This window comes from Myxine glutinosa, chromosome 6, assembly GCF_964187855.1.
Source record: "Myxine glutinosa chromosome 6, kmMyxGlut1.1, whole genome shotgun sequence".
NCBI lineage: Eukaryota > Metazoa > Chordata > Myxini > Myxiniformes > Myxinidae > Myxine > Myxine glutinosa.
The window spans coordinates 824,403-849,927 of record NC_136266.1 but is presented as its reverse complement, the minus strand read 5'-3'; the positions used below and the strand labels follow the sequence as shown (position 1 = coordinate 849,927).

Here is a 25,525-nt window from a genome sequence, read left to right as displayed (position 1 = left end):
TTTGAGGTCCTGGTATTTGGTCATTTTCTTGATTTCTGCGTTGTTTAAGCCAAAATCGCTGGGTACAGATATCTCGATCATCAATGCTGTCTTTTCCTTTTTGTTCCTGAGTACAATGTCCGGATGCAATGCTTTGTTTTCGATGTTCACGCTCGATGGAATCGTCAGGTCGTACATGAGCATGACGTCCTCATTTTCAATGATTGTCCTTGGTTCGTGTTTCCATGAGTTTTCTAGTACTGGGATGTTTACATTTTTTCAGATTTGCCAATGAATCACTTTGCATACTTTGTTGTGCTGTTGTGTGTAAAGTTGTTCTGATAATATTTTTTTGCATCCTGAGAGCAGGTGACTAGTACTTCCTGTTTCTGTCTTGCAGACATAAAATAGTCCATCTGGCTCAGTCCCACCATCCTTTTAAATCCATTGGTGTGTTGTCCTTGATCTTCGGCATTTACTATGATTCTTTCTCCATCCCAGTTGAGCTGACCATTCCAATGAGCCTTCTTTGTCTATCCCCACTCTGCCCAATTCTTTTTTTGGATTTTCCTGCTCTTTTGTCATTCTCCCAGTTGCTGGTGTATATTTCTTGATAGTACTTGTGATGTATTTATTTGTCTTTTTTGCAATTGTTGGGGCTGTATTTATTGCTGTTTAATTTTCCTGTGCGGCATCTTCCATTCACACCTATTTTTAGAAATTATTTGCAAGGTGAGTTAGGGATACTTTTCAGGTTTATTGTGTTAATGTTGGTTTAAAAATTACATCCGATAGTCACATATATAGTCACATTGTCACATCACGATAGATTTCACATACTCAGCTAGTCCTACACTCGTCGCTCTGCGCACCTGGTTGAGTTCCATCAGGCCGCTCCCTCCCTCTCGTCTCGGCAGGTACATTCTCGGGATGCAATGGTTTTTGTAGAACATTTTGTGGATGGGAAGGAGTTTTCTTGTTTTGATGCCAAACTTGTTGATTTCTGATTTGGCCCAATTTATTATTCCGCAGCTTTATTGGAACACTGGTACTGCGAGCTGGTTTATGGCTGATTTTGTTTCTTGGGGAGAGGTATTTTTCAGGATGAGCTTCGATCTACGTAGGTATTCTTTGGTGATTGTTTTGTGCATTTGTTTGTGACATATTTGGGGGCCTTCTTCTACTCCGAGGTATTTGAATGATGCTTCATTTTCAAATGTTGTATTGTTGTTTCAAGGTCAATTTTTATGTTGTCTGTTTTTGTTGGTTTACCTTATACAAATGTGCACTTGGCGCACCTGTCTCGTCCAAATTCCATTTGAATGTCTTTGGAAAACCATTTTTGTTTAGTTGTTCTGCCAATTTTTCATCATTTGGTGAGAAGAGCTTTAAATCATCCATGTATAGTAGACGTGTCACCTGTCATATTTCCTTGGATGTTCTTCTATTGGTTGTTAAGGCGTATCAGTGTCTTTGTTCATTGATGAGGTTACTTAGTGGGTCCAGAGCCAGACAAAACAAGGGGGGGGAAAGACCTGTCTCACTGGAAGATTCCACGCCGTATCTTCACATCTGGAATTTCGATATTCCCTTCCGAGTGCTGTAATAACAATGTGGTATTCCAGAGCTCCATTGCTTTCTCAATCGGTTTGATTATTTTGGGATTGATTTTGTATATTTGCATTTAATCATCCACGAATGTGGGACACTGTCAAAAGCTTTCTTATTGTCTATCCAGGCGGTGGACAATTTAGTTCTTCACATTTTTTAATTTTCAGGTTTGGCCTTGTTCAGTAGTAGGTGGTCAATTGTTCAATAACACCCTCTCTTACATCCCTTTTGTTCTGCCTCTAAACCTCCTTGCTGTGTTAGATGATGGTACATCATTTATGTGATTATTCATGTCAGCAGTTTGTATGTTAGTGTTAGTATGTTGGTAGACATGTTATCGGCCGGTATTTGTGGGGAAGTTGAATTTTCTCCGATTTTGGGGTGAGAAAGTTGTTCTCTTCTCTGAGCCACTCATCCACTGCCTTTTCCTCTTGGATCAGTTCATTAAATATCCTGGCGTAGTGATTGTGAAGAGCATCAAGTTTGTTTTAGCCAGAAATTTGGAATTCCATCTGGGCCTGGGCTTTTGAAGTTTGGCATTTTTTGAAGTTGCTTTCTAATTTTCTCTTCATCAATAAATCAATGGGGGAATTTCCTCGAGATGTTGCTTCTTCTTTTCCAAGTTTGGGATCCATTCTGCTTTCTTGTTATGTTCTTTTCGATTTTCTAAAATTCCTTTCCAGAATTTTTCCAATTTTTTTTTTTCAGGGGGAGTTGACACATTCTGCTTTTGTTTCCACAATTCATGGTAAAATCTCTGTGTTGCTTTCAAATATGTGATTTTGTTTTCTCCTGTTGTTTCCTTCATAGTTTTTTTCATATTTTTCTTGCTTTCATTTATATTTTCTGTTTGTTTTCAGCACCCAAGCGCTCAGGTCAGGGTCTTTGTCTCCGATTTTCTGTTTGTTTTCAGTGCCCAAGCATTGTGTAGTGAGTGAAAGGTTGATGGTGAAAATGATGATTGGAAAGCTCTTGGTGAACGTCATCTTGGTATATGCTCCGCAGGTCGGTCGGAGCGATGAAGAGAGGGACGAGTTCTGGTGTGCGATAGAGAAGCTGATGGAAAACGTGAAAGATGAGGACGTTGTTGTGGTAGGAGGAGACCTAAATGGACATGTGGGAAGGAGTATGGACAGTTTTGAGGGAGTTCATGGGGGTTACGGATATGGTGTGAGAAATGGGGAAGGTGAAAGGATTTTGGAGTTTGCTGATGGAGCTGATTTGTTGATTTGCAATACTCAGTTCCAGAAAGAGGATAATAAGCTTGTTACATACACATCAGGTGGGTCGACGACAACAGTTGACTACCTGATGGTGCGTAGGCGAGATAGGGGGCACCTCCGGGACATAAAGGTGATCCCGGGGGAGGAGGCTGTTTCACAGCACCACTTGGTTGTCTGCGACATAAGGGTGAAAGGTGCGAGGAGAGCTCGGCGGGTGAAGAACCAACCGAGAATGAAGGTGTGGAGGTTGAAATAGGCGACAGTGAGGGAGGCGTTGTGTTCATTGTGAGGGAGGTGAGGGAGGCATTGTTTTTTCTTCACCGACAAACGTGTTCGGGAGGCATTAAAAGAGAGGCTGAGTATGGTAGAGGATTATGTGGTTGAGCTTGAAAGTGGTTGGATGTCAATGAAAGATAGTCTGTTGGGAGCCGTTGGTGAGGTATGTGGATGGACTAAAGGACCACCGAGGCACTCGGAAACATGATGGTGGGATGATGAAGTTGGAAAGAGGATTGACAAGAAGAGGAAGAAGTTCAAGGAGTGACAGAAGGCGAAGGGTACAGGGGCAGAAAAGGAAGAGCATGAAAGTTATAAGGCAGCCAAGAAGGCTGCAAAGAAAGAGGTAGCAAAGGCGCAGGAGGCATGCAGGAAAATGTACGGAGAACGCTTGGATTCAGAAGAGGGTCAGAGAGCGGTATTCAGGATTGCAAAGCAGATAGCGAAAGAGAGGTGTGAAGTGATGGGGGTGAGTTGCTTGAAGGATGAAGTGGGACAAATTGTTGTGGACCCAGATGTAATTAAAGGAAGATGGAAGAGATATATGGAAATGCTGTTGAATGCAGAGAATGAATGGGACGGCAACATCGAGAGTAACCCAGTTTTAGGACCGGCAGAGAAGATAACTGAGAAGGAAGTTGAGGAAGCGATAAAAGCAATGAAGAGTAGAAAAGCATGAGGGCCGACGGGAGTTGTGGGAGATATGTTGAAGGCAGCGGGAAGTTGGGGTGTGAAGAGAATGACAGATCTGTAATCTGATGGTGAAAGAAGCCCGCATTCCAGTGAATTGGGAACTGAGTACCCTCGTCTCTCTATACAAGGGGAAAGGTGACCCCCTGGACTGTGGCTCGTATCAAGCGATAAAGTTATTGGAGCATGGAATGAAGGTATTGGAAAGGGTGTTGGAGAGGAGGATAAGGAAGAAAGTGAAGATCGACGAAATGCAGTTTGGATTTATGCCTTGAAGAGGAAGGACAGACGCGCTTTTTATTGTAAGGCAGTTGCAGGAGAAGTACATGGAGAAGAGGAAGAAGTTGTTTCTTGGGTTTGTTGATCTGGAGAAAGCATTCAATAGGGTACCATGCGAAGTAGTGACATGGGCATTGAGGAAGTAAGGAGTGGAGGAATGGTTGATCAGAGTAGTGATGGCAATGTACAAAAGAGCGTGCGCAGCTGTAAGGATGAAGGATGGGAACAGTGGTGAGTTTGAGGTAAAGGTGGGAGTGCATCAGGGGTCGGTACTAAGTCCACTACTATTTGTAGCTGTGATGGAGGTGCTGGCTCGGAATGTAAAGGAGGGTTTACCGTGGGAGTTGTGGTATGCAGATGATCTAGTGTTGATTGCGGAAAGTATGGATGGACTGAAGGAGAAGATGAACAAGTGGAAGGAATGTATGGAGACAAAAGGTCTGAAAGTGAATATCGGAAAAACGAAGGTGATGGGAAGTGGTAAAGCATTTGGTGAGGTGGGAAGAACTGGGAAGTGGCCGTGTGCTGTGTGCAGGAAGGGTGTCGGAGTGAACTCCATTCAATGTACAATGTGCGCTGAGTGGGTTCATCAAAATGTCGTGGTCTGAGAGGGTCATTAACCAGTGTGGCAGCTACATTCAAATGTAAGGTGTGCACAGAGGGAGCTGCAGATGGAGGAAATGTTGAGTTGAATCTTGGAGACGGCGTGAAGCTGGAAGGTGTGAAAACATTTTGCTACCTCGGAGACATGCTGAATGGAGAAGGTGGATCAGACTCGGCAACGGTTGCTCGAGTGAGATGTGCATGGAAGAAGTTTCAGGAACTGAGTGGCGTGCTGATGAGGAGGGGAGTGTCGTTGAAGCTGAAGGGAAAGGTGTATGCTGCATGTGTGACAATTGTTATGATTTATGCGAGCGAGACATGGGTAATGAACGTAGAGTAGCAATGAAGGCTGGAAAGGGTGGAAATGCGAATGGTTCGGTGGATGTGCGGAGTATCGTTGAGAGAGAGGAAGACAAATGATGAATTGCGAAAGATTATGGGAATAGAGCCTATGATTGATGCTGTGAAGAGAAACGCATTGAGATGTTTTGGTCATATTGTTGCAGACGCGGTTAAGATGTTATTTTGACCGAGCGGTGGTGTATTACCGCGACCGAACAGTTATTCCCTGACTCTAACACCCGATTTACCCCAAACTTTGGCTGGATCGCGCCACCGCTATTCAATCGGGAAAACTCTAAAGCGACCGAATACAAAGAGGAAAAAAGGAATAAGACGAGAAGACGTACAGAAGAGTAATTGGATTTATTATACACACAAGCAAAAAGAAAGCAGTCACGTTTATTTACAGACGAGATTAGATACACAGTGCAACGCTAGCTTACCTACAGTCTTAATTAACCCAGGGACAGAACAAACAAAAGACAGACTCACGCGGGGAATGCTGACAGGAATCGCAGGAGGTGGATCGCTGGAGGTGAACGCTTGGTGGAGCCAACGCGGAGCTTGGTGGAGCATTGGTGGAGCTGAACGCTTGGTGGAGCCAACGCGGAGCTTGGTGGAGCGTTGGTGGAGCTGAACGCTTGGTGGAGCCAACACGGAGCTTGGTGGAGCCTTGGTGGAGGTGAACGCTTGGTGGAGCCAACGCGGCTGGTGGGGGGTTGGTGTGACGGGTTCTCTCTCCTTCCCTCACAAGCTTCAGGACTCTTTCTCTCTCTTTCTTAGTCCCACCCAGTCCAACAACTTCCTCTCTTGCTTAGTCCAACTCAAGGCCTTCCTGTCTTCTGATCTCCTCCCTCCTCGACTCTACTCAAAGCGCATCTCCTCGGGAAATGCCCTGCCGTGGGTTATATAGGCCCCGCCCCTCAACCTTTGCGAACCTCCCCGATCGCTCTTCCTCCGCCCTCTCTAGCCAAACCCCTGGCTCATGGTTGGTCGAGTGGGGCTGGCTCACTCCTCCCCTCTATGACGAGGTGGAGACACGCCCTTCTTCCCCGACCCTGCCTCGTGGTCAATGGCGGCAATTGGAGCGGAGGTAGTTTCTAATCGATGAAAAGGGGGAATGGAGGTTTTGGGAATGGGAATGAAAGTTTTGGGAGTGGGAATGAAGTTTTGGGAGTGGGAATGAAGGGAATCTATCTCTTTCACTGGTGCAATGGAGTATTTCAATTAATGGGAGACACAGCCTTACCCTAAAACACAGAATAAGATATAACTATCGAACAGGGGTATTCTATTATTGGCTGACGTGTATGCTTGTGGACTAATTATGGGACGCCCTTTTGACCTTTACACAGCTCCGGAGGCAGGAGGCGCAGACTCAAGCAATATTCATCACCAATTTACCACAATACAACACAATCAAAAAAATACAGTCCTCATATCCGCAACAATATGTTGAGGAAGGATGAAAGTGACTGGTTGAGAAGAGTGATGAAAATTAATGTAGAAGGAAGTAGAGGACGGGGAAGACCGAGAAAGACTTTGCTAAATGTGGTGGAAGAAGAAATGCGGGCAAGGGGGTTAACAAGGGGAGATGCAGAAAATAGGGCAAAATGGAGAAGATTGTCTTGGAGCCCGCAAGGCTAACCCCCGCTCTCGAAGGGAAAATGGCCTTAAAATGCCTGTTGTTGTTGTTTCAGTGCCAAAGCACTCGAGGTCTTTGTCTTCGATTTTATGTTTGTTTTCAGCACCCAAGCGCTCTGGGTCTCTGTCTTCGATTTTTTTTGTTTGTTTTCAGCACCCAAGCACTTGAGGGCTTTGTCCTCGATTTTCTGTTTGTTTTCAGCACTGAAGCACTCGGTCATTGTCTTTGATTTTCTGTTTGTTTTCAGCACCCAAGCACTCGAGGTCGTTGTCTTTGATTTTCTGTTTGTTTTCAGCACCCAAGCACTCGAGGTCTTTGTCTTCGATTTTCTGTTTGTTTTCAGCACCCAAGCACTTGAGGTCTTTGTCTTCGATTTTCTGTTTGTTTTTTATTCTCTGGATTCTCTTTTTTATTTTTGCGTGTCGTTTCCTTTCCTGAACTGTTGTATTTGTCCTTCTTCCTTTCGCAGTTGCTCTCTTTGTGTCCCCAATCTCTGTCTCCAAGGTGGAATTTGGTTTCTATTTGTCGGGCCTGGTTTTGTCTTCTTCTGGTGTTTTCCTGTTACTTTTTCTTGAATAAATAGTGCCGCTGCAAAACAGATGACATTGATTTCCTTTAAGGTGGATGATTTTGAAATCATTTTTCTAATTGAATGGTTGGTTTAGTCAGGTTCACTATGTTTTTTCGTTCAAAATCATGGTAGATTAGCAAACCTATACATTTTTGGAAACGTTATTACATGGAAAATCTGAAAATCAATGTTTACATTTGCCAATTCCGACCAATTAGATTCGACCAATTCGACCAATCGACCAATTCCATTCGACCATTCGACCAATTCGATTTGCCAATCAATTTGACCGACCTTTGCTTGTGTGGAACGGACTGTGAAAACGATGCGGACTATATTGTCGGATACGACACACAGGACAGTGATGACGAACTCTAAATGGCATATTCTGTAATCGTGTATGTTTGATGTCATTGACTGCCTGTGTAGATGTGAAGTTATACTGACTGCATGTGTATATATGATTTTGCTGACTGCCTGTGTATGTTTGGTGATATGAATTATTGTGACACATTTTGATGTTATTAACTGCCTGTACAAAATGATAACATGTATTTGATTATGCAACTTATCGCGAATATAAAGACAGTATTTTGCAATTCAAAACCTTTGATTCGTGTCTTACCATTCCCCATAGCACTAATTTGATACTTTCATTGGATTCCTTGTCCCTGAAAATATAGGTTTAGTATATTTTAAAAGTTTTTAGGGTAATTTGAGGCAGAAATAGAACAAAATATTGTTACAGACGCGGCTTTAGATGTTATATTGACCGAGCGGTGGTGTATTTAACCGCGTCCGAACAGTTACTCCCCGATTAGAACCCGATTCCACCCGACGTTGACCAGATCGCCCCACAGATATTCAATCGGGAAACCTCTAAAGCGACCGAAAGAGAATGAAAAAGAAGAAGAAGAATAATACGGAGGAAGAACAGATTTATTATACACACACAAGCAATGGATGGAAGAAGCAGTAACACAGCGAATCGTTAACTTACACTATTCATTTTTACTTAACCCCAAGACAACGAGCAGGACAGGACGTTCACACTTACACAGGGGATAATGCAGGCAGGTAGGGCTTGAGGTGGATTGCTTGAGAGGGAGGCAAAGTCGGGAGGCAGCAGCTCTCAATTCCTCGCGGTTTTGGCGGGAAAACCCTCCGTCGCGTATCCGCTGCGGTAGACGTCACGCGCTGGTTCGGCACACCTGCTCCTCTTCTTGTGGTGGAGCCGTCTCCCTCCTTTCAGCGCGTCTCTCCAAAGCTGGTTTCCTTGCCGAGTACCTCTCCTCTTTGGCTTGGAGCGTTTCGCATCTCACCGCTCCTCTTGGTGCAGCCTCTTTGCTCATCTCCCAGGTCATCTCATAAAGCAGTCCCTTACAGTCGCTTTTATCACCTCGGGCGGAATTAAGCCGCCGGCTCCGAGGGCACGCCTACCGGGTCGCTCACCGCGGTGCTGATTGGCTGTTAGGGCTGGTTCACTCCTTCCCTCTTATGACGAGGTGGAGACACGCCTTTCTTCTCCGACTCAAAGCACATGGGCAATGGCGGCCTGCGGGATTGAAAACAACTCCCCTTTTTAAAAGGAACTTTGGAGAGCGGAGATGTTTGGGGAAATTGGAAGGGCCTACGCTTATTTTGTTTGATACAATGCAAAGTCAATCTAGTGGGAAACACATATTTAGCCTACATGGAATAAGGAAATACACTATTTAAAAGATATATCGTGACCTGCGTGTAAGTTTCATGGAATTAACTAGGAGGCCGACTGCGACCATTATTTACATTAACAGGGTGTTACCGTACTTTTGTAACGTTCACATTGTAACGTTTCCACATTCGTTACAATATGTATTTTACAGTGGCCATTTTGAAAATCCAAAATGGCCACCATACAGGTATCTCTCCAAATGTAAACATTGATTTTTAGTTTCCTTACGCTATAACCTTTCCAAAAATGTATAGGTTTGCTAATCTACCATGATTTTGAACGAAATATAATTTATTGACATGGTGAACCTGACTAGTTCATCTCATTAAGATTTCTGTCTGTTTATTGTTTTCTATGCGATAAAGTTTTGGTCTTTCTCTGAGTTTTATCAATTTAATCTCTTTTATTTTGTTGGCTAACTCTTATTCCAGTCCATGCTGCTCTTCATCATCTTTACAGTCCACCTCTTCCTCATTCTGCTGCTCTCCCTTGTCTTTCTGCCCATCACCATCCACCTTTTCCATTCTTTCCCCTTCGTTTTTGCCTGAGTCACCTGGTCTTTGTCTCTGGACCAGTCTTGCCCCTTTTTCAGGGGGATACCATCATTCTTTCATTTTGCCGCACTCTTTCTTCATCATTTTTGGTCCGGCTCTACGTCGGGGTTTGGTCCTCCATCTCGTTGCACAGCTAAAACTTCTTCTCGTGCCATCTCGGCCAAATCCCTGCTTTCTCGGCCAAATTTTCGGCCAATTGACCTGAAATTTTAAGAATTTGCATATTGGGTCACATAATTGGTTCACCGATCAAAAGTTAGAAGCTGATTGCTTTTTAGCCGCGTTGCAGACGCTGCTAATAGAGTGCCCTCTGCTGTTGTTGTTGTTGTTCTTCTTCTTGTTCTTGTTCTTGCAGAGAAGACAAAACCTCAAAGCTCCACCCATTCTGGGAACCATAGCTCCACCCATTGTGGGAGAGGCTTCATATAAACAAATATCCACCATTTTATTAACTCGCATAGCTTTGAGGCCTGTTTTGTAGGCCCGTGGTGTCTTCCTCTCTCACACAGTTTTATTTCAAATCAAATTCGATATATGATTTCATTTTTCACAGTCGCTAACATAGTTTTAGACTCGGTTGAAAAAAAACGGGAAGAAAATCCGATGAAAGTTGACCTTTATAGAACGAAATGAATTCTCAAAGGCCTGTAACTTCAAGTCCATTGAGATATATATTTTTTAAATCGCGGCATGGTCAGTCATACACCGCCCGAAATAAGAGACGGGAAAATGCCGAGATAAATATATTTTGTTTAAATCGCGGCATGGTCAGTCATACACCGCCCGAAATAACAGACGGGAAAATGCCGAGATATATTAAAAATTCGTCCATTTGATGACAATCGTCACGATGAAATATTTAATTTATACGTCGTCACAATAATGTGGAGAGAGGAGCATAGCTTCGTTCACGTGTCGCCACACACGGGAAATTGCCGAGATATATTTTTTTAAAATCGCGGCATGGTCAGTCATACACCGCCTGAAATAACAGACGGGAAAATGCCGAGATATATTAAAAATTCGTCCATTTGATGACAATCGTCACGATGAAATATTTAATTTATACGTCGTCACAATAATGTGGAGAGAGGAGCGTAGCTTCGTTCACGTGTCGCCACATACGGGAAATTGCCGAGATATATTTTTTTTAAATCGTGGCATGGTCAGTCATACACCGCCTGAAATAACAGACGGGAAAATGCCGAGATATATTAAAAATTCGTCCATTTGATGACAATCGTCACGATGAAATATTTAATTTATACGTCGTCACAATAATGTGGAGAGAGGAGCATAGCTTCGTTCACGTGTCGCCACACACAGGAAATTGCCGAGATATATTTTTTTAAAATCGCGGCATGGTCAGTCATACACCGCCTGAAATAACAGATGGGAAAATGCCGAGATATATTAAAAATTCGTCCATTTGATGACAATCGTCACGATGAAATATTTAATTTATACGTCGTCACAATAATGTGGAGAGAGGAGCATAGCTTCGTTCACGTGTCGCCACACACGGGAAATTGCCGAGATATATTTTTTTAAAATCGCGGCATGGTCAGTCATACACCGCCTGAAATAACAGATGGGAAAATGCCGAGATATATTAAAAATTCGTCGCCACACACGGGAAATTGCCGAGATATATTTTCACTTTGCACAAAAATAACATCAAGTAATCGAATCAATAGGAATGTCCTGTGCCTATAACATCGACGTTATAGGCACAGCTGCATCTAGGCATTGTGTAACATCGACGCGGCTTTTGTTTTAATTAAAACTTTTTGTACTTGTTTTTTTTAGATCACAAGGTCAAAGGTCAAGGTTGCGAAAAATGACCAATTTTCAACCAATTGACCTGAAATTCAAAGATTTTGCATATCGGGTCACTGAATTGGTTTCCCAATCAAAAGCTACAAGCCAATTGCTTTTTTAGATCAAAAGGTCAAAGATCAAGGTTGCGTAAAATCACCAATTTTCACCCGATTGTTCCGATTGATTGCGTGTCTGTACGTACAGTGCCTTCAGAAAGTATTCATGCCCCTTGACCTTTTTCACATTTTGTTGTGTTTCAGCCTGAATTTAAAATTGATTGCATTCAGATTTTTTTTTTCCACCGATTTTACAAATTTTACAAATAGAAAATTTTACAAATCTATTGAAAATGATATACAAAATGTCTAATTTACATAAGTATTCAGCCCCCTGAGTCAATACTTCGTCGAAGCACCTTTGGCAGTAACTCCAGTTTTGATATGGTGTTAGATGGGCGATGAGCTGTGCTCGGTTTCCGTCAGACAGCGCTTTGCATTCAGGCCAAAGAGATCAGTTTTCATGTCGTCAGACCACAGAATATTTTGCCTCATGCTCTGAGACATTAACGTGCCTTTTTGCAAACTTCAGGCATGCTGCCTTTTTCTCACTCTCCCATAATGCCTACATTTGTGAAGTGCTGCAGAGATTGTTGACCTTCTGGCAGGTACACCCATCTCAGCCGAGGAACTCTAGTTCTGTCAGTTTTCTGCTCTGACATGCACTGACAGCTGTGGGACGTTTATATAGAAAGGTGTGCTTCTTTATAAATCACGTCCAATCAATTGAATTGGCTACAGGTGGACTCCAATCAAGTTGTCGAGACATCTCTAGGATAATCAAAGGAAATTGGATGCACCTGAGATAAATTTAAAACATCATAGAAAAGGGGTTGAATACCTATTCACTCAAGACATTTCAGCTTTTCATTTTTATTTAATTTGTACAAGTTTATAAAAAAAACAATGACTGACATTATGGGGTATTATGTGCAGATCAGTGACATAAATAATCTCAATTGAATCAATTTTTAATTCAGGCAGTAACACAACAAAATGTGAAAAAGTCATTGGGTGTGAATACTTTCTGAAGGCGCTGTAAAAGATACAGTTGTACTCATGTAACAGCAACCACAGCCCTGTTCATTTCATTTCATTTCATGGACAAGATAAGTTTGCTGCTTCACCAGACTTCAACCCTCTGGCTCTCAAACTCGTACATCCAGCATGTGACTTCTTCCTCAGAGCTCATCATGGCTTTGGACTTGCCAGGGATTCTTTCTTCCCTGATATTTCCCTGTCAAGCGGCATCATCTTAAGAAAGCCAAATCGACATGGGAATGCGTACATTGAATTACCAACACCACCTTGAAACGCCCTTCGTATATTTTTGGTCGTACTTGATAATCCAATAAAATAGAATAAAATTCAAGTTATTTACCTCAGTGTCTGAATCGAACGATCTCTCCTACAGAATGAAGAACTAGTCTTGCTAGTGAAGTTTGGTGTCGATCTGCGTCGGTGCACCAATAGAACGATGGATGAAATCAATCAGGACGTTGATTGAGGTATGCTAACCGTCGTCGTGAAAAGCATGCAGAAACTGATGTTTCAGCTGTTCACCCTTCATCAGAGCAAAACAGATTAATTTATTGACGAGCAGGCTGCAAATTCTGCATAATGTAAAATGTGACTTGAAGTCCTCAACACCCATCTCCCCTCAACCTCTCCCACCCCTCTCCTGACTCCCCGTCACCCTTCCCCCACCTCAACTCTGTCCTCAACTCCCCCTTCCATCCCCAATTCCTCAGCTCCCTCCGCCAAATCCAAATCCTCAACCTCCCCACCCCCTTCCCCACCCCCTCACTTAACCCTCCATCCCTACCCAATCCCACTCCCCACCCAAAGTCCTCAACCTGTCCATCCCCAATTCCTCAGCTCCCTCCCCCAAATCCAAATCCTCAACCTCCCCACCCCCTTCCCCACCCCCTCACTTAACCCTCCATCCCCACCCAATCCCACTCCCCACCCAAAGTCCTCAACCTGTCCATCCCCACACTCATAGATTGTGAAGATACCTTTCAGTCAATTGTTGCCAATGTCGTGTTTACTCATTCGTCGATTGGTCACAGCACTAACTAATTGGGTGTGACCGTTTTTATTGGCACTGTTCTTCATGTGGTTGTCTATTGGTATCATGTCTGACAGAGTCAGCAAGCAATGGTCCATCTAGGTTGTGCGATGTCTTTATCACACTTTCTTCACCTCGTGATTCATCGAATTCTTCTCGATTCTTCCATTTTCGACAATGGTTATGACAATATTGGTGATTACTATACATTGATCATGGTGCTATCCCTTTTGTCAGCAAGCACCAGCCCCTCTTGCAAGCAAAGACTCTGGGAGGAACGGTGATTTGGGGGAGGGGGGGAGACTGGAGGGGGCAATTTGGATGGCAATGGGAATGGGAGCTGTTTGGGCTTTGAAGGCCATTTTTTTTTTTTTTTTTTTTGTATACAAGATCGAGGCTCGTGAAAGAGCGAACATTAATCACACAGAAAGACAAACCGACACATAAAACATATAACATCGGGAGCGGTAGACAAGATGGGGAGAGAGAGGGAAGGACACAAACACAACATTTGAGAGCAGGGACCGAGAGACATGGAGACATCGAGAGAACTGAGGGAGGGAGAGGGCTTTGGGGGGGGAGGCATGGGAAGGGGGGAGGTGGGAGAGGTATAAAACATATGGACACTGCCAGGACTTCCAGGAAAGAAGTTGGAATTTCAAACAAGGTGGATCTGGGGTGAATTAGTGGGGGTAGAAAAGATCAAGGTTTTGGATGGGGGAAGATAAGAGATGGTGGTGAACAGCTGTTTTGAAGACCTGGAGGGAGGAGTGGGATTGAAGTGAGTGTGGGAGTTTGTTCCAGAGGCGGGAGAAAAGAGGAATGAAAGAGTGAAGGTGAGCAGAGAGCCGAGATTTCGGCAGTTTAACCATCAGAGGGTGGCTGGCAGATCTTGTGCGACCTGTAGGAATATTTGGGGGACAGAGCACAGAGAGAGCTGGGGGAGCAAGGCCGGAGAGGAGTCGGTAGAAGACAGAAAGACCACCTACCTGCCTGCGGTGAGTGAGTGAAAGGCCCTCAGAGATAGCTTCATCGCGGGAGATTCCAATGATTCTGAAAGCTTTGGATTCAACAGCGTGAAGCCGAGCCAGGTGTGAGGCAGGAGCACCAGCCCATAGGGGAGAACAGTATTCCATTGAGCTGCGGATGAAAGCCTTGTATGTGGTGAGGAGCTCAGGTGTGCCTAGGAAGGACTTCGCACGATGGAGGATGCCCAATCGGCGACTGGCTTTGGAGGCCAGCTTGGAAATGTGGTTTTCCCAAGAAAGATCATGGCAGATGGTGAGACCCAAAAGCTTGAGCGACAGAACTTCTTGGAGAGGATTGTTGAGAAAGTAGATGGGAGGGTTGTCCAGTAGATCTTTTTGGAGAGACATAGTAAGAGAGTGAGATTTGTCAGGATTGAAAGACATGTTCCACTTGTTTGACCAGTCTGTGATTTTGTCCAGGTCTTCAGAGAGTGAGGAGGCTGCAGACTGCCGATCTGAGGGAAGAGGAATGGAGCGGCAGAGAGTGGAGTCATCAGCAAAGAGATACAGAGGATTTTCCAGAGAGTCGGAGAGATCATTGATAAAGACCAGAAAAAGCACAGGGCCCAGCACACTGCCTTGGGGAACTCCAGCCTGAACGGGAAGGGGAGATGAGAGAAATCCATTCAGGGCTACACGTTGACTACGACCAGAGAGGAAGTCCGCAAGCCATGCATGGAGATTTCCATGGATACCATAGGAGGAGAGTTTGGTGAGCAGAGCTGGGTGCCAGACCGTATCGAAGGCACGTGATATGTCAAGGGAGACAGCTCTGATTTCCTGTTTGGCATTGAGGACCTCCATCCATTGTTGAGACAGCAGAAGCAGCATGTCCAGAGTAGAGTGACCTGGTCTGAAACCAAATTGATGATCAGAGATCAAGCCATTGGAGAAGAGGAAAGATTTCATATCCGAAGCAATGATGGATTCCATGACTTTGCTGATAATTGGGAGCAGGCTGATTGGTCTGTAGTTGCAAGGATCTGTTTTTGCACCTTTTTTGTGTAAAGCGGTAATGTTTGCTGATTTCCAGGATGCTGGCAGATGACCTTGAGCAAAAGATAGGGTGAAAAGAACAGAGAGAGGGTGAGATAGAGCGGCAGAGCAGGATTTTAGGACCCGTGGGCTGATGCCATCTGGTCCAGTTGCAGAATCAGAGTCGAGGTTTGACAAAAACTCCTCCACCTTGTCAGGAGAGAAGGTCACAGAGTCCAGGAGCAGTTTGGTTCGACTGGGAAAGGTGGGAACAGAGAGAGATGGGTTTGGGACTAAGGATTTTGAGGCAAACACAGAGTTGAGGCATTCGGCTTTGTCACGTGCGATGTCAACTGTGTGGCCATTTGAGGTAAGGGAGGGGATGGAGGGGGAACAAACACCAGAAACGGATTTTACCAGACGCCACCAGGATTTGGAGGAAGGAGACAGGTTTGAGAGTTCATTCTTGAGTGAGGAGAGATAGTGCTTCCTGGCATTATAAATGCTGTATATATTGTTGCGGTTTTTAGAACCTTCACATGTAAATTTAGTTGTAAATTTCCTTATAAATAACCCCTGTGTACATTTCCCCTTAATTGGCTGTTAAATGAAATAATTGCACCTTAGTTAGTCCACATTGCAACACTTAGCAAATCATAGGCCCTTTCGTAGTTATATAGTTATTATGTGTTTCAGGTAAGGCTGTGTTTCCAATAGTTGAATCTGCGTTGCATCAAACAAATAAGATAGTTCCCCTTTTCAATTTCCCCAAAGCGCCTCTGCCAGCCGCAGCCGCCTTACCGCTCGCTCCAAAACTCCATTGCCCATGAGGCCAGGATCGGAGAAGAAGGGGGAGGAGCTACCACATCACAGGCGTGGCCCCACCTCGTCACCAAAGGTGGAGTCAGAGCCCTTAACCAACCAGGGCTCGGTGGGTTTGGCTTCCAAGGGCGTGGCAGAGAAAGATCTGGCGATTTTCGGGAAGGTTCCAAGGTGGTTACAAAACCCTTGGCGCGAAGCCCCCACGGGGAGAGAGCTTCAGAGACGCGCACGCGCATGAGCCAGGTTCAAGGGAGTCGGTACGAGGCAGACGAGTGAGGAACGGAGACGAGCTGCTGCAGAAAGCCCTGCCGTGTGAAGCCGAGTACGGGAGCCACCGGCTGCTCGCTTCCAGCGTGGAGTTGGAGCGAACCTGCTTGCTGTACCCTGCCGAACCTTCCAGCCCTGTGGTCCCACCTGAACCATCTCCTCCCATCATTCCTGCCTTCAATTCCCCATTAGTGTACGTGTGTTTGTGCTGTTTGTATTGTCCCTGGGAATAAGTTAAGCTTGTTCTCAGGAATTGCTCTGTGTCCTTCTGCTCCTTCCATTTTCTGTATATTACCTTCGTTCTTCTTCTTCTTTAGTCTTGTATAGTAATTAATAAATATCTGTTCCTCCGTACTCTTCTGGTTTTCATTCTCGTCCGATCGTCCTTGTCTTTTCCATGATTGAATACCTGTGGCACGATTTTGGCAGAACCGCTTACAATCGGGTTAGTCAATTGCTAACGGCTCGGATTCCGGATTGCTAAACCGCTCGGCAAATACCATCTTGTCCGGGGTTCGAGCGGTACTTGTCTCCCTGTTCTACGGAGGGACTGATAAAGGTATTCGGGATAAACCCTGGACCAATAACCCTGATCAGTCCCCTCCGCAGAGGAGCGTTACAGGTACCAGGAACGAAGACGGACAGCTTAACAAGACAAGGGGTTAACCCCCCCTTGCTAAGGGGAGTGCCGCACTCCGATTCCGTAACAATATTTTATTTTGTTTCGGGGCCACAAGATAAATTGCACTAGATTTTTGCATCCGTTGGTAAAGTGTGTGTGTGTGCGTGTGTGTGTGTGTGTGTGTGTGTGTGTGTGTGTGTGTGCGTGTGTGTGTGCGTGTGTGTGTGCGTGCGTGTGTGCGTGTGCGCATGCGTGTGTGTGTGTGCGTGTGCATGTGCGTGTGTGTGTGTGCGTGTGCGTGCGTGCGTGTGCGCATGCGCGCGTGTGTGTGTGTGCGATTTAATTGGGCGAGATCATGTATGGAGAGCATGTTGTAAAGGGATGATGGAGAGACTGCATAATGCTTCATCTCTTTTGTATTCCACTCACTGTGTGGCCTCGTCCTCCACTGGCTCGTTACAACAGCTGGTGCATACAAAAAACACACTTTGTGTGGCATTTTCCATATCACGTCCTATGTTAGCTAGAAGAAATAGCGGACATTATTAATACAGGATGATGCACATTACTGTCGAAAGTGATATTTTATTTTAAAACAAACTTGTGTTGCACTGTATCAAACACAAATTAAAAGTATAACATTATATTACATGTGTTAACACCCTCGCTCTACATTTAACATTCGACCTTGACTACCACTGGGAAGGTATGGAAAACAAGCAAATGTAATCCTTGCAAAGGGACTGCTTTGATGACCCTTATCCTACTGTCAAGGATATTGCATCAAACAAAGGGGCCCTGACACTATTTAAGAAGGATATTGCATCAAACAATGAACATACTTTAGAATTCATAAAGTCTTCTGTTTAACCTAAATCCAGATGATATTGTGACCCTCATCCTAAGGATCTTGTGCTCAGTCATTCAAAACTCCCAACCCACACAAGCCCTCTTGGACAAAACGTTTTTGATGGAGTCCAGTCATGGTTTGGGATCGAACCCATATAACATACCTCAATGGCATGCGTGCTGGAGCCATTCCACTGCTCTCAATGGGGTCACCCCACTACTGCTCCCAACGGGGTCACCCCACTACTGCTCCCAACGGGGTCACCCTGCTGCTCCCAAAGGGGTCACCCTGCTGCTCCCAACGGGGTCACCCTGCTGCTCCCAACGGGGTCACCCTGCTGCTCCCAACGGGGTCACCCTGCTGCTCCCAACGGGGTCACCCTGCTGCTCCCAACGGGGTCACCCTGCTGCTCCCAACGGGGTCACCCTGCTGCTCCCAACGGGGTCACCCTGCTGCTCCCAACGGGGTCACCCTGCTGCTCCCAACGGGGTCACCCTGCTGCTCCCAACGGGGTCACCCTGCTGCTCCCAACGAGGTCACCCTGCTGCTCCCAACGAGGTCACCCTGCTGCTCCCAACGGGGTCACCCTGCTGCTCCCAACGAGGTCACCCTGCTGCTCTCAACGGGGTCACCCTGCTGCTCCCAACGGGGTCACCCTGCTGCTCCCAACGGGGTCACCCTGCTGCTCCCAACGGGGTCACCCTGCTGCTCTCAACGGGGTCACCCCACTGCTGCTCTCAATGGAGTGACCCCACTGCTGCTCCCAACGGAGCCACCCTGCTGCTCACAACGGAAATACCCTCCTCAGCATCACTTGCGACAAACGACTTGCTCTGACAGGTCCCTGTTACATGGTAATACAAGTATAACCACTACTCGAAACACACACCATGCTACACTTACCACAGTCTAACTAAGGATCCCCCCTTCCATGTAACAGTATTTTTCGCCATCGACCAATTGTGCACATCATTATACATGCTACGTATGGTTTATTAAAGTACAGGACAGATAGACATTATACTCCATGATTAAGCTTTATGGTATTTTTTTATTTTTATTTTTTGGTATACAGAGTCGAGGCTCGTGAAAGAGCTAACATTTATCAAACAAATCAAACAAACAAGCAAACAAAGTATATAAAAAGGTGAGGGGTCGACAAGATGGGGAAAGAAGGGGAGGAAGCACACAAACACAACATTTGAGAGCAGGGACATCGGGAGATGTGTGGGAGGGAGAGGGCCTGGGGGGGGGGGGGGGGGGCAGGATAGGTATAAAACGCAAGGACACCAAGGACTTCCAGGAAAGAAGACAAAAAGTCACCTCAAAAAGTGGATTTGGGGTGAAATTAGCGGGGGTAGAAAAGATCAAGGTTTTGGATGGGGGAAGATAAGAGATGGTGGTGAACAGCTGTTTTAAACACCTGGAGGGTGGAGTGGGATTGAAGAGAGTGAGGGAGTTTGTTCCAGAGGCGGGAGAAAAGAGGAATGAAGGAGTGAAGGTGAGCAGAGAGTCTTGATTTTGGCAGTTTAACCAGAAGAGGGTTGCAGGCAGATCTTGTGCGACCTGTAGGAATATTTGGGGGACAGAGCCCAGAGAGAGCTGGGGGAGCAAGGCCGGAGAGGAGTCGGTAGAAGACGGAAAGACCACCAACCTGCCTGCGGTGAGTAAGTGAAAGGCCCTCGGAGATAGCGTCATCGCGGGAGATTCCAATGATTCTGAATGCTTTGGTTTCAACAGCGTGAAGACGAGCTCGGTGTGAGGCAGGAGCACCAGCCCAGAGGGGAGAGCAGTACTCCATTGAGCTGCGGATGAAAGCCTTGTATGTGGTGAGAAGCTCAGGTGTGCCAAGGAAGGACTTCGCACGACGGAGGATGCCCAGTTGGCGACTGGCTTTGGAGGCCAGCTTGGAAATGTGGTTTTCCCAGGAAAGATCATGGCAGATAGTGAGACCCAAAAGCTTGAGTGACAGAACTTCTTGGAGAGGATTATTCAGAAAGTAGATGGGAGGGTTGTCCAGTCGGTCTTTTCGGAGAGACATCGGAAGAGTGTGAGATTTGTCAGGATTGAAAGACATGTTCCACTTGTTTGCCCAGTTTGTGATTTTGTCCAGGTCTGCAGAGAGTGAGGAGGCTGCAGACTGCCGATCTGAGGGATGAGTAATGGAGCGGCAGAGAGTGGAGTCATCAGCAAAGAGATAGAGAGGATTTTCAAGAGAGTCAGAGAGATCATTGATGAAGACCAGAAAAAGCACAGGGCCCAGAACACTGCCTTGGGGAACTCCAGCCTGAACAGGAAGAGGAGATGAGAGAAACCCATTCAGGGCCACACGTTGACTACGACTAGAGAGGAAGTCCGCCAGCCATGCGTGGAGATTTCCATGGATACCAAAGGAGGAGAGTTTGGTGAGCAGAGCGGGGTGCCAGACCGTATCGAAGGCACGTGATATGTCGAGGGAGACAGCTCTAATTTCCTGTTTGGCATTGAGGACCTCCATCCATTGTTGAGACAGCAGAAGCAGCATGTCCAGAGTAGAGTGACCTGGTCTGAAACCAAATTGATGATCAGAGATCAAGCCATTGGAGAAGAGGAAAGATTTCATATCCGAAGCAATGATGGATTCCATGACTTTGCTGATAATTGGGAGAAGGCTGATTGGTCTGTAGTTGCGAGGATCTGTTTTTGCACCTTTTTTGTGCAAAGCGGTGATGTTGGCTGATTTCCAAGCAGATGGCAGTTGACCTTGAGCAAAAGAGAGGGTGAAGAGAACAGAGAGGGAGTGAAAGAGCAGAAGAACAGGATTTTAGGACCCGTGGGCTGATGCCGTCAGGTCCAGTTGCAGAATCAGAGTCAAGGGTTAACAGAAACTTTTCTACCTTGTCAGGAGGAAAGGACACGGAGTCCAGGAGCAGTTGGGTACGACTGGGTACGGTGGGTACAGAGAGGGATGGGTTTGGGACACAAGATTTAGAGGCAAACACAGAGTTGAGGCATTCAGCTTTTTCACGTGCGGAGTCAGCTGTGTAGCCGTTTGAGGTAAGGGAGGGGATGGAGGGGGAACAAACACCAGAAACAGATTTGACCAGACGCCACCAGGATTTGGAAGAGGGAGACAGATAAGAGAGTTCGGTCTTGAGAACGGAGAGATATTGCTTCCTGGCTCTGCTGAGGGTGGACACACACTTGTTTTGGGCTTTGTGAAAGGAAATGAGATTTCCTTCCGTTGGATTTGCTTTCCAGGAGACGAAGGCAAGTTGTTTCTGGGCAACAGCCTCACCACAAGATTCCGTGTACCATGGATGGGAGGAAGGGTATGACAACTGAAGACGAGATGGGATAAATCTGTGCATGAGAGAGAGCAATTTACTTTGGAAGAATTCCCAGGATGAGTTGATGTCAGAGGTGGTAGAGATGGGAGAGATGGGAGAGATGGGAGACCAGTCCAGATGATTGATGGCTGCTTGAAGACCGTGCCAGTTGGCCTGAGTGAAATGCCAGACTCGTCGACGCTGAGCAGGCTCCCTGAGAATGGTCAGAGAGATGTCCACTTTAACAAGCATATGATCAGATGAGCCGATTGGAGCAGAAGAAGAGCAGCAGACATTTTCAGGGAAGTTAGTCATAACCAAGTCCAGAAGAGAAGATGCTCCGTTGACTGAGATCCGGGTCGGGAAATTGACAGATTGTGTCAGTCCCAGTGAGTCACAGAAGTCCTTTGCTGAGGAGCCATGGCTGGTGAGAGAGGTACCCACACCCAGCCAACTGGCATGGTGACAATTGAAATCACCACATATGAGGAAGAGAGAGTTGGGATGAGTAGATAGAAGTTGGTCCATATTATCAGACAGCGAGATGTAGATGGAGTCATCACTGTTTGGTGGACGGTACAACACACATATGAACAAGAGGTGGGAGCGAAGGGGAAGCCGTAGCCAGAGGTATTCCTGGGGGTGAGGTGGAGAGAGTGCAGTGCAGGGCGAGTGAGGAAGAGAGTTTTTGATAAAGATAGCCACCCCACCTCCAGGACGAGGCTCAGGTCTATCATACCGGAGGAGGGAGTAACCCGGGAGAGATACTAAGGAATCGTAGACATCATGAAGGAGGAAAGTTTCTGTTCAGCAGATCACGTCTGGTTTGTCAGAAGCAACCTGTCTGGAGAGATCAGTTAAGTTTGAACGAAGGCCCCGGATGTTTGAGGTCCATACCGTTAATGAAGAGGAAGGGGGAGCATCGGATACAGAACAGGGGGGAGGAGGGGTAGGGTAAGATGTGGAAGAGGTGGGGAGAGCTGTTGAAGGTGTGTCAGAGATTTCAGAATAGCTCGGAGAAAGGGAAGGATGGGGCGGACAAAAGGTTTGATGGTGATTGGGTGAGGCACAATGAGGTGTTATTTGAGGAGGGGGAAGAGCGAGACAGAAGGTTGGGGGAGATGGAGGTGGGAGTTGGAAGGGGGAAGAAGCGGGGAGGACGCTTTGAGGAGGATGGGTGAGAGGGGAGTCGAGGAGGGGAGGGGCGAGGGAGAGTCCAGGAGGGGAGGGGTGTGGGGGGAGTTTAGGAGGGGAGGGGCATGGGGGAAGATTTGAATGGGATGTGTGATGGGGAAGATTTGGAGGGGAGTGGCAAGGGGGAAGATTTGAAAGAGATTGGTGATGGGGAAGATTTGGAGGGGAGGGGCAAGGGGGTAGATTTGGAGGGGAGGGGTGATGGGGAAGTTTTGGAGGGGAGGGGTGATGGGGAAGATTTGGAGGGGAGGGGTGAGATTGGATTTTAGAAAGTGTACGATTAATGGGAAACGAACATTTATTGCAAAATGAGTTTCATGTGACCTTCGAGTCAAAAATAAGTTTAAGGACGCTGGAGGGAGGATGGAGTGCAGGAGAGTTTAGGGAATGTGGAAAAGAGGCACTGTAAGAGATGGAATTTTTTTTGGGATGAATAGATTTGGTGAGCAAGTCAAAAGCAGCCTTTTAAAGAAGAAGAAGAAAAAGGTGTTATAATATACGACGGAATACAGAACTTGAGGGGAAAGTGTAAACATTTTAAAGTTTAACAGTGAAAACTATCTGGGGAAATGGGGGAGAAACACGTGGTCGAAGAATGAACGAACGAATAAGAACGAATAAACGAATGAGAACAACAAATAAGAACAGAGAAGGAAATGTTTGTTTTGTTTTTTTTGGTTTTTTTTGAGTTGAGATTTTAAACAAGGAAGTAGGCTATGCAGTGAAAAGACTGGGAAAACAGAGAACGAAAGTTATTGGAGCACAAACGACGGACCGCTGAGAGAAAAAACAAAGCCTCAAGGTTGGACACTGTACAAGGCCTCAAAAGACACGACACGAATTAACACGATTTTCTATACAGGTATGAAAGATTTGCACTGAAAATCTTCCTCGGGACACACTATACGTAAAAAAAACCCAAAAAAAAACCACCTTTAGAGGCCATTTTTTCCCCGCAAGCAGGGGTTGGCCTTTTTCGAGGACCGTGGTTGTTGTTGTTTTTCGGTCCCCTTTTTGAAGCAATGTTTTACGGCCGGATGCCCTTCCTGCCGCCAACCCTTTTTGTCGCCTTTTATGACAAGCAGGGAATTACCAGTGAACTGGTACTCAATTAGCCGACCTCGGAAGGATGACAGGCTGAGTCAACCCCCCTAACATTAATTCAGCAATCGACCGGGATTCGAACCCAGGATCCTAGGATCCTAAGCTGGCACCCTAGCCGCTAGCCCAACACCAGGGATACAACGTACAACACTATACGTACAACACCATGAAATAAATACAGTTATAACGAAAATACAAATGGGAACAATTACTTAACTTCAATTTCGATGGAGAGCGTGGAGAGTTGCGAATAAACGAAACCTCGCCAGCAAGACCGGAAGCGGCAGTCCAAAGAAGGGATGTTGATAGAGTGCAGGCAGGATGGGACAAATGGCTTCTGTGTCCAAGTTGCTTGCATCACTTGTTATTTTAATCACTACTTTACTTTTTATTCTATGTACAACTTTGAATTAATTGTAGTCACAAATGTGTGATTGCTCAAAAATCTAACAAATAATTAATTGTTATATTTTCTATCTTCCCTCATTCCTTCCTGCTTTGTTTGTCTGTCTTTTGAAATTGAAAAACTCCAGTCTTGATCATCTCTGTGGCCTGTACTTGAGCTACAAGATAACTTCAAGCATGGATGGCTGACCTTTGTGACATTGAGCTGTTCTGTGAGTTTCTTATCTACCCAACATAGTCTGCGTAACATTATTGATATGAATTCATTTGATCCCTTTTTGATGGTGCAGAAGTAGAGCAAGTAATGCGACCACTATATTCTGTCCTTTAGCTATCTCGACTGGGTTTTATGCCCGACATTGGTCTGATATGCAAAGGCTACTGCATTACATACTGTCGCATTCCTGGTGATTAAAATCTTCCAAGGAAACGGATTTCTGAATGGGCTTTAACTCCGAGGCGTTGCAGACGCCAGTCAAGTCAAGATATAGCGGAGAATACGCGTGGGGGCAAGTGGTGGAGAAGCCGGAGTGCTTCCCTTCACGGATCCCACCGGCAGTCCTAGACACTGCAATAAATTAACTCAAACAACACAGGATTTAAAATGTACAAATAAATGCCGGCTTTATTAAGAAATGCTGGTAACCAAATGAAACGCCATAACACTAAATTCCTAAATTGAGGGATCCTCCACACAGACTTGTATACAGACAAAAGGGAAAAATAACTGAAAATAAATGTGTTATGTATGGGACTTATCTCCAATCGCTGGTGTATCTCATGAAGAATTATCAAAGATCATCTGAGGCCTTGGCGCGAAAATGCGCTCGTTCACGCGTGCTAGGCCTCACCGCGCGTCCGCTCACTCCTGGCTTCATCATGCTGCAGCGACCAGGCAGCGCCTGTCCACTCGTCGTTCTTGCTTGGACAACCACAGCTCTTCCTCCTCACAACCATCAGCAAGATGCCGGAACACGGCCGCCCGTGATGAAGCCTCCCCACGTAAGAGAGCAAAGTGCAACCGTCCACCATGGATTCAGGATCAGCAGCCCAAGGAAGAGAGAGAAAATGTCCGCCAGCCCGTTTCTTTATCGTCCAGACTCTGACGTCATCTGTGGTGCTTCACCAATCAGCGAGTCCTTTCTTACCAGTCCTTCCAGTCGATCAAATCCTCGACCAAGCACTGCTCTTTGGGCGTATCTCCACGGCCCTGCCTTTACTGTGCGCTTACCAAGTTGGGGTTGTCAGCGGTAGTGCTTGATGCATGGTTTCTGGGTTTTTATTATTATTAGTGTGTTTAAATGCGCAATTCTGGCTAGGTGTTTAGTGCGGTGTCATAAAGAAGAAAGGCATAGATTACAGAGGCAACGACACACAGGGGATTAATTTACCCATAATCCCTCGCTAATTAACAAGCCCCACCCCTCGTGATGGGGACGAAGATACAAGCTTACCCACGACACACGGTCAACCGGATCCCTACTAATGGTACACCAAAGTGGTTCTTCTTCACGA

General features: G+C 45.8%; 1 protein-coding gene across 11 annotated transcripts in view; it reads left to right on the top strand.

The window, feature by feature from the left end:
• RIMBP2 (RIMS binding protein 2) overlaps positions 1-25,525 on the top strand; it is a 716,511-nt gene that overhangs the window by 53,080 nt on the left and 637,906 nt on the right. For 4 of the 11 annotated variants that reach the window (XM_068119479.2, XM_068119481.2, XM_068119478.2 and 1 more), the window contains exons 2-3: positions 12,779-12,872; positions 24,139-24,222. The exons of 5 other annotated variants lie outside the window; for them this stretch is intronic. The gene's annotated coding sequence lies outside the window, so the exon portion shown is untranslated. The remainder of the gene's footprint in view (positions 1-12,778; positions 12,873-24,138; positions 24,223-25,525) is intronic. 2 more of the 11 variants (XM_068119480.2, XM_068119475.2) reach the window with 1 other exon arrangement.